We start from the raw sequence: 9,997 nt of genomic DNA, 5'->3' as shown, positions 1-9,997 counted from the left end.
CACTGCACTATAGTCACTATCGGTTGGCATCAACTCGATGGCAGTGAGTATTGCTTTTGAGCATTTGCGAACCACTAACAGCCATAATGCTCCTTAGAAGTGAGGATGAGGAGATGGGCTGTGGGATCTAGCAGAGAAGTAGAGTGCTATAGGAGGGACAATGGGTATCAGAACATGACCAAAAAAAAGGACAGAGGGTGCAGGCATGTCTGACCTCTGCCTTCTGGTAATTGTCCTTGGGCTGGTGTGGAATTGTCAGACATGCCCTCATGTCATTTACTTACTACCTAAATTGGAAAATACCATAAAAAACAAATGACCTAACCCTGATTCTATCACTAGTTTTTGTTTTTAATTCTGGCCAAGTCAATTTTTCTGAAGGGTCACCAGAAAAATAATTTAAAAATATTATTAAGTTATTAATAATCTAATACAAATTAATAAATTATTAAAATAATAAAAACCATTTTGATTCTAAACTTAATTGAGACTTGGGACTTTTTTGGATATTAACTCATCACTAAATTGCATGAGTTTCTTAAAGTTACGTGAGTTAGTTGGCCCTTAGTTTTCATATCTATAAATAATAGAGTTTGAATCATTTGGTTATGAAAGGCCCACTGAGCTCAAAGATTCAGAATTTTATGATTCCCTTTGTATTTTTTTTTGGCAGGCATATGACTGTTTATGATGAATGAGCTAGGATGGCCTTTCAGACTAAATTCAACGAACAATTTAGATTTTTTTAAATGGATTATTCTAAGTGGTATGTTGGATGTACATTCCTGTGTGCCACAAACAGTCAAATCATAAGATCAAGGAGCTTAGGGCTAGAATAAGCCTTGTCATCTGGCTGAGATGGAAACTAGCGCTCAGTCAGCTGTTACCTTTACATGAATGCAATGCTGCTGATGCTGCTAATCAGGAATTTGTTCATTTACTGAATGCTTACCTTGTGGCAGGTATTTTACATGTAGAAGATGTATTGTCGGTCGAATAGATCTGCATGTAAATATTTCATTCTACTTATAGTTCAAGAAGCAGAGGTTTCCCTCAACTCACCTAACTCACTAGTGTCAGGGCAGAGGGCTAGTTCAGGTCTATTCCAGCACAAACCTTTGTGTTCTCCATCATGAAAGATGTCTCCTTCTTCAACGAAGGATTCATCAGCAGAGAATTGCTAAAACTTGACTCCATATGAAACTAGTAAAATTCTTAGAATATAGTAAAAGCTGAAGAATTAGGTCCATTGAAAATAATCAGGACTTCAAATTCCCTATTATATTTAGACCAGGGTCAAATACCAGCACTACATTTTAAAAGAAACAGCATAATCTTATGACTAAGCATAGCATTTGCAGTCATGAGGAATGAGACAAAAAAAGGAGCAAATAGCAAGTTTTAAGGTCAGACAGTTAGCATCAAGGAGGTAGCAAAATACTTTTTGCTAAATTCAAATGTCATGCAAAGGAAAGGATTGACTGCAGTCTGGGCTTCTATTTTGTTCAACACAGTTGGCTATATGTGTTGATTGAAACTCTTATTTAATATGCTTTCCCCATTGTTCATTTTAAAACATGCATATAAAAACTCCACTGTTAATTTTATTCATTGGATTTATGCATTGTCTTTGAGGAATCAGTGAGTTTGCTTTTTTGGTCTTAATATTTCTGGTGAAATACTTGTATTAGAAGTAACTTTTTCCAGTGCAACTTCCTGAGTGCATGTTCAAGATGCTGGTTTGATGAATGAGCTGTCATGTGCTGTGGATATTCAGATAAACTGGGTGCTTCTAAGTAACACAATAATTAAAATGCTTCAAAGAAAAGCCATTTGGATCTATTTATACACCAATAAATTATAGTCCATAAACTTACTAAGAGAAACTATTATCCTTTATACCAGGCAGAGAGTGTTTTTTATACCAGATAACTTCTGGTTCTACACTGACCATCCTGTGGCTGGTATTTAAGATGCAACTATTGGTCTTTTTTTCCGTTCAGAGGAAAAAGGAATGTGGTAAATGGGAAAAACATGGGAACAATTAGTCCAGTGAAGTAATATGCCGTGCAAACATCAGACACCACAATCCCGAGGCCAGAAGAACTAGATGGTGCCTGGCTACCATTACCTCCAATTCTGAAAAAAAGATCACATTAAAAGGTTTGGGATAGAGGGGAAGAAAAAGCTGGAACAAAATGCAACATCATAAAATAGACCAGGATCACTGATCACACAGAGAAGGGGGACACCCCCTGGTCTATCTGACCAGTCCTCCCCTTAGTCACCCATCAGGCCCAAGACTGAACTTAGCCCTGTGTTAGAATAATTTACCATTTAAAGTCAAAAGGGCAGCATTTCCTCACAGCCAAAAACTCAGAGAGTTAAGAAAGAACCAGGAAACACAGGGAGGAAGTGGCCAAAGAGAGAGTTCATTGAGGAGACTGTAGGGATGAGTTGAAACAACATGAGTTTGAATTGATGAACGTGAAACTGATGATCTGCTCTGTAAACTGTCAGCGACTTCACAAAACAGCATTAAAAATATAGAGTAAACAATCACCAAGAAAACCAAACCAAGTAAACAAAATTAAAAGCACAGTGTGGCAAATGGAGATGTGGCACAACAGAGCTTAATTCCATCTCAAGTGGCTATTGCATAGCAAGCAGTCTGCTGATCACACTGTCCTCCCGTCTTTATCTGGAAGGAGTAGTCCTAGTGTAAAATGTAATGATTTGAATAAGGCAGTCTGAGAAGGTCCCAATAGCGGATGCATAAGACCTTTTCATTCTCTATCACAAGCTCCAAGGAATAAAAAAAGCAAATAGATTGTTCCAGAGATGCCATCTCCAGAAGGTCACTACTCTTTGCAGGTAATGGTCTAGAAGAGTAAGTAGTTCAGGTCCTCATGCCAATCAAATTACATCTTTCAAGAGGAGGCCTGTGAAATTAAAATGCATGTCTTTGCCGGGATACAATTAGCTTCTTTCATTTCAAGAAACCCTGGGATAAAACAGAGACCAGTAACAAGACTTGTTTTACCTACCTGGATTTGGACTATGAGGGAGGACTGGTTCTATTTGGTTGAAAGATTTATGTTCATGGAAGCAGCAGTCAAGAAAGCAAATACTGTACTGGGGTGGGCAAATCTGTTGCAAATTACCTTTTCAGAGTTTTGAAAAATAAAGATATCCCTTTGAGGACTAAGGTGCTCCTGTCCCAAGCACTGATCTTTTAAATCTCCTCACCTATAGGCAAAAGCTGGATAATGGCAAAGGAAGGCAACAAAAGAATTGCTGCATTTAAACTATGGTGTTGGCAAGGAATATTGAATGGACCACGAATGACCAGGAAAGCAAAGCAACCTTAGATGAAAAACAATCAGATTGCCCCTTAAAACCACGGATGGCACCATCTCAGCTAGCTTTCACTGGGACATGCCATCAGGAATGGCCACGTGCTAGAAGAGGACATCGTGTCTGTTAAAGTAGAGGGCCAACAAGATGGAGGGCACCCTCGCTGAGATGAAGCAGAACTATCGCTGCAACAAGGCACTCAAACACACTAGGATCAGCAGCTGTGCCAGGGCGGGGCACTGCTTTGTTCTGTGTAATGGTATCCCGGAGTTGAAGCTGACTAACTGAACAGGAGCAACCAGAGTCTCAGGAAAGAGTACACACATCCATGCAGCGGGCTAAGCTCAGTATCTTAGGGCTATTTTTGATTCCTCTCTTCCCTCACTCCTCACATCTAATGCATCAGGAAGACCTGTTTCTTCTACCTTCAGCATGTACCCATAATATATTCACCGGTATGTTTCACTGCTTTTACTTCAACAATCTCCTGACTGCTTTCCTTGAGACTACTCCTGTACCCCATCTCACCCCCACTCCATCCCACCTGATGTTTCATTCTCTACCCAACTTCTGGACGGATTCATTACAGTTATAAATCAGATCACACCATCATCTTGGACCACTACGCCCCCCATAGATTTCTGATGCACGGCAAATAAAAGACAAACCCTCTGTAGCCTAGATAACCCTGTATGAACCCTCCAACTTCATCGATACCCAGCCAAACTGGGCTCATTTTCCTACAACCACAATAACTTGGTGTTCCTGGACTATTCCAAGTTTACCATGGCCCCACGAAATTTGCGTTTATTGCTCCCATGTCCTGCAATAAGCCTCTTGCCGTTAAAGAAATAACTCGTCTCAGCTCAGAAGTCATTTTAGCTGAGGGGTCTTCCCTATGTGCAGTGGCTTCTTCTTTACCCTACTGACTTTCTATGGCACCCTCCCTTGCTTATTTATTCACCTGCTGCTTGTTGTCTTCTTTTTATTTATTTTTATTTTTAATCATTTTATTAGGGGCCCATACAACTCTTATCACAATCCATACATCCTTCAATTGTGTAAAGTGCATTTGTACATTCATTGCCCTCATCATTCTCAAAACATTTTCTCTCCACTTAAGCCCCCGGCAATAGGTCCTCATTTTTTCCCTCCCTCCCTGCGCCCCCCCTTCTCTCATGAGCCCTTGATAATTTATAAATTGTTATTTTGTCATATCTTGCCCTGTCCAACATCTCCCTTCACCCACTTTTCGGTTGTCCATCACCCAGGGAGGAGGTCACATATAGTTCCTTGTAATTGGTTCCCTCTTTCCTACCCACTCTCCCTCCACCCTCCCTGGTTCGCCACTCACACCACTGGTCCTGTAGGGCTCATCCACTCTGGATTCCCTGTATTTCCAGTTCCTATCCTCTGGTACATCCTCTGGTCTTCTGAGTAAATTTGATTTACCTGCTTTCTTGTAGGTGGTCTGTCTGCACTACAGTATGAGCTTCATTAGCATAAAGCACTGTCTGTTCTTTGTTGTATGCACAGAGTCTGAACTCACGCCTCACGTAGCTATTAGGTGAAAGCGTGGGGTGGATGGTGGATAGATGGATGGAGAACAATTCCTGGGATTAGTGCCAATGAATATACAGGGAGCTGCTCGCAGGTGGCCTGTCGGATACAGAGGAGTATTTAAGTCACAATAGCTCCTGAACAGAGGTCAGTTTCTCAGAGAGATTTCAGTGTGTCAATACTGCTGTTGAAATTTCAGAAGCAGTAGAAATAGCTAAATCAAGCACTTCATGAGTCATTTGTTTCCTTGAGCCTCTGGAAATTTTATGGGATAGGCTTTAGAAACTGCTTCTTTCCAGACAGCTGGCTCTACCCCTTCTGCTTTACTTTCAGAGTAGAAGGTGCCCTTGGGGGAAATAGAATATAATACGCTGGTCCTGACTGTGAGGTGGGTCAAATTTTAAGAAGTCCAGTAGAGCACTAATTCAAAAACATATGGTCTGGATATGGGGGGGAGAGGAGCTACTTATATTACGGCCACAATTGTGTGATGGTGGTCTCTGGGCCCATTAATCATAAATGCACGTGCTTTTTAGACATGTCCAGGGATAGATATGTCAGGGCTCTCTTTTACAAAGTGAAAGTCTGAACTTGTCATCCAAGTCTATCTATGGCTAGGCTCCTGGTTGGATGTGTTTTCCATTTGCCCAGCTTTTCAGTGTTAATCTGGAGCTAGGTCCAGACTTCCTTTCCCCTCCCCACTGAATGTAGCCACAAGCTCCCCACATTCCATTTTTATGTAGGAGGTCAAATTAAGTAAAAGAGCTTCTCTCCAGAAGATACAGCCTCCAATCATTAAACCAGCGCCAGGCATAGCTCCTTGTTCAATCACAGGCCTTGCATTTTAAAAGAGCAGTGTGACAATGTCTTTGCACTGTATTTCCTTCACAAATCCACTCCCAGAGCCTGTAATCCTCTTACATTGTAAACCAAGTAATTACAGTGGCGATTTCATTCCGACACTGTGCCTGTTTCTTGGGAGAGGATTAAACAGGGCTCTGGCAGCCATGTGGCAGGGCGCTTAATTCACAAGAGCTTACTCTGTGCTCAGGAGCAGAGGTTGAAAGAATGCTTTAGACAGAAGCTATTGGAGGTCTTAACTGATGCAGGTTTCAAATAGCCTTGCTGTAGGAGCTCACCACTTTATTCCATAGAAGCTCAGGGTTTCTGTTTTAGGAGGTGCTAAACCAATTGCCATTTAACAAGCCTTAACTTCACTGGTTTCTCTCTTCTTCAGTCAGTTCCTGAGGGTATATCTGACAAGTTCCTGGGATACCCACAAAGAAGAAATGTGTTCTGTGCTAATTCCATCTTAACACTTAAGGAGTCAACAGAAGGGGCACCAGAAGATGGTGAGTGGTGGGAGGGGCTCTTGGTTGAGTTCAGTTCACTTCATGAATATTCCCTTCAGCACTATTCTTACTATTTGAGTGGCATTGGGTAGTTACAAGACTCTCTTTTCCTCAGTCCCCTCATCAGTAAAAGAGGGACAATAATAAGTAACCCTCAGTAGTCAGAATGAACTGACATAATGTTTGCAAACTCCTAGCAAAGGCCTGCACAAAACAAAACCTCACTCATATGCCAACGCACAGTGATCTGATAGGACAGGGCAGAGCCACCCCTGTGGGTTTCTGAGACGGTCACTCTTTAGGGGAGTGGGCAGTCTCCTTTTCCTCCGGTGGAGCAGCTAGTGGTTTTGAGCTGCTGACCTAGTGGGAAGCAGCTCGTTGCACAACCACTATACCATCAGGACTCCTGGCATAAAACAAGGGTGGGGTAAATGTCACCTGTTATCATCAGGTAGTTTATGACTATTTGTACCTTCACTCAGGTTGGAGAAGCTGCTTTCAATATCGCAACTTTTCTTTCTCAACATCTGAGCCACAAAGGCATCCGCAATCACCAGTTTGGATGCCCTGCTAGCACCTAGGGATTCCTAGGGATTCTGGATTTTTAGTTCTAAAACATGGGTGATCCAGTCAGTCCTGTTTTGCAATGGGGTCCCAGACCTGATTCCCAGTTTTATGAATTCTTCCTTAGATTAGGCAGTCCTTTGGAAAACGGTTACTTCAAAGGTGATTTGAAATTCACCTCGTGTTTGAAAAATCTTTAGATCTCTCCACCTACATCATCTGTGCAGACATAGGACCAAAAGCAGTGCTATTTTTCACATGCCAAAAGAAAATGGCTTGCTTTGGGTAGCCTAGGCTGCTTGGTTTTCAATTCAAGGCTTATAAACCATGGGCGCGGGTGTCGGGCAGGCTGGGAGGTGGACCATGGAAAGGAATGAGGATAAACTGAAATGACTTTTGCCATTGGCTTGGCCAGTGCACCTTGCCAAGTGGTTTTCCCCTCAATTTTAAACAGATCAGTGTTATACGGGGAAATATACTCCATATGTTGCTGTTGCCTTTATCCTCAATTCACAAAAATGTCATCTTCTTAGAGAGGTAGGGTTTCCAGGAATTGTTTGGAATCTTTCTCTTCTGGAATCTTCTCAAGAAAGTACCACGTGAATAGTGACACATAGCTCAGCGGTTCTTCTTAGTCCTTGGTGGGGAGAATCAGATCTGATTTTGTTTTCCACTGAAAATGGCCCGACGTGGATCCTCTCCTAACCTTTAAAACCTCTCATTCCAAAATGTGACTTTATCCCTTTCCAAAGAGTATAGGTTTTCTGTTTCATTCTCTTCCAAGTTTACCTGAGTTTACTAGAAGCCAACACGAACCTGAAAGACTCAAGTGTTTTTATGAGTGGAAAAAAGTCACAACCTGAGACCCTAACTTCTACTGATTGACGGTGTGAAAATGCCCTTTTTATGCTTCCTTGTTTAAAGTCCCAGGAGACCATTAAATACGTAGAAACTATTATCCGCACCTTCCTTATTTTTCCCCTTGGAAAAAATGTTCTATTAAATAAAATAAAGCATTTTTAAAAAGCAAGGAAGAGAAAAAGAAAGAAAAAGAGCCCCTGTTCCTTAGCTTAATTCTATGATTCGCACTATCGTATATCCTCTTTTTTATTCAGAAAGTAAAAATCACCTGTTTTTCCAAGACCCCATCATTTTGCTTTGGAGGCTTGACAACGTTTGCTTTGTCAGTACTCTGAGGACCAGACAGTCCTGAAATCCTTCGCCGTTCATCAGGCCTCCCCCAGGTATTAGGTCACTTGTGTTTGCTTGTCTGGTGAGAACTAGCTTCCTTTTCTGAGGCTGGAAGCCAGATTGATTCAACACTAGAATAGGAACCTGGAACTGACATTGGTTTTGCAGATGTGCAAGAGAATCCCAAGAGTCTTTTCTGGGGGGGAAAAAAGAAACATGAATGGGGTGGAATAGGTTTTGAAAAGAAAATATAAATTCTGAAAACAAAACAATTAATCATATTGTGACTACTACACTTGTTCCTATTGAGTGTGACTCACTTTCCCTGCATTTTTTGGACTATAGTTTAATTTCATTTTTATGTAACTACTAAATAAGCAATCACATTCTTCTTTACTTTCTACTTTTCTTGTTCCTTGTTGCCTTTCCAACTTAGAAGGGTTTCAAATGGCCTCCTGACTTTTAAACCAGCAAAGGAAGTGGTACCCTGTGTGGAAGTGGTACCCAGTGTGGAAGTGGTACCCTGTGTGGAAGTGGTACCCTGTGTGAGAGAAAAAGGTGGAAAGGCAGAGCCTGAGCACGGCAGGGATCTCCAACTGGGGAAGAGGTGGAAAGTCTAGAAAAGAGTCTTTGGAATGGTCACGATGGATGACCCAGGGTGGCCACACTTTCTCAGGACCCTCCCTCTGCTCTTTGAGTGGGAGCATACAATTGCCTTTAGTATGCGGAAAGAGTTCCAAATGGTGAATTTCATTTCCTTATAGATAAGGTCCTGCAGTGGGGCCAACAATTATATTAAGAAAATAAATCCCCCCACTCCCCCCAAAAAAGTAGCATGGAAGAACCACCAGCCTGTGTGGTCCCAAGGTATCAATGGGATCAGATATCAGGCAGGCATCAGAAGACCCAAAATAAACAATCAGATTGATTTGAACGAGGGGAGTTGGAGTGGAGACCCAAAGCCCATCTGTAGACAATTGGACATCCCCTTACAGAAGGGTCACAAGGAAGGGATGAATCAGCCAGGACGCAGTATAGCACTGACGAAACACACAACATTCCTCTAGTTCTTTAATGCTTACTCTCCCCCATTATCATGACCCCAGTTCTACCTTACAAATCTGGCTAGACCAGAGGATGTACACTGGTAGATAAGAGCTCTCAACACACGGAATCCAGGACAGATAAACCCCTCAAGACCAATAATGACAGTGTAAGATATGAAAATAAAAATAATTTATAATTTCTCAAGGGTTCACGAGGGTGAGGGAGGGAGGGAAAAAAGAGCAGCTGATACCAAGGGCTCAAGTAGAAAGAAAATGTTTTGAAAATGATGATGGCAACATACATGTACAGATGTGCTTGATATAATTGATGTATGGATTGTTATAAGAGCTGTAAGAGCCCTTAATAAAATGATTTTTAAAAAGTCACATTTGTCCAGCTCATCGAGCAATTGTGACTTAACAGCAAACAATCCCCCAGACTCTCACAGTGCAGAGACCATGAGTCTGAACTGTGGCTAGTTACTTACCTTCTTTACTAGGGAAGACAATCATACTATTACTACTAAACAATTGTATCTGATACACATTTCTGGCACAGAAATGATGATTGCAAGTCAACAGACCGACCATTTCCTTTTGACAGTTAATCGAGGAACTTGAACTCTAGGAGGACCAATGAAAACCTCTTCTATTAAGCAGCGGTATCTCCAACTACTGTTCCTTCGGTGTTACTTGAATTTTGTTTATGAGGCACTGGAAACTTGGCCTAACAATGCCTGCCTGTTTTACTCTGCTCCTATGTGGCATTCCTTAAAATAGATGCATTTTTATGATTTTTTTCTGCAGTCAGTTCTCCTAGTGATGCATGGAGAAGAACTGTACTGAGAAAGCAGTGCAGGCTGATGATATATACTACTACTACTACTACTACTGCTTTGTTGCACACTACAAAGTAAAGCCCCTGGG

Source organism: Echinops telfairi, unplaced genomic scaffold (genome assembly GCF_000313985.2).
Source record: "Echinops telfairi isolate 266 unplaced genomic scaffold, ASM31398v2 ScPeMD7_6;HRSCAF=24_1, whole genome shotgun sequence".
NCBI lineage: Eukaryota > Metazoa > Chordata > Mammalia > Afrosoricida > Tenrecidae > Echinops > Echinops telfairi.
Note: the sequence above shows the minus strand (reverse complement) of the source record.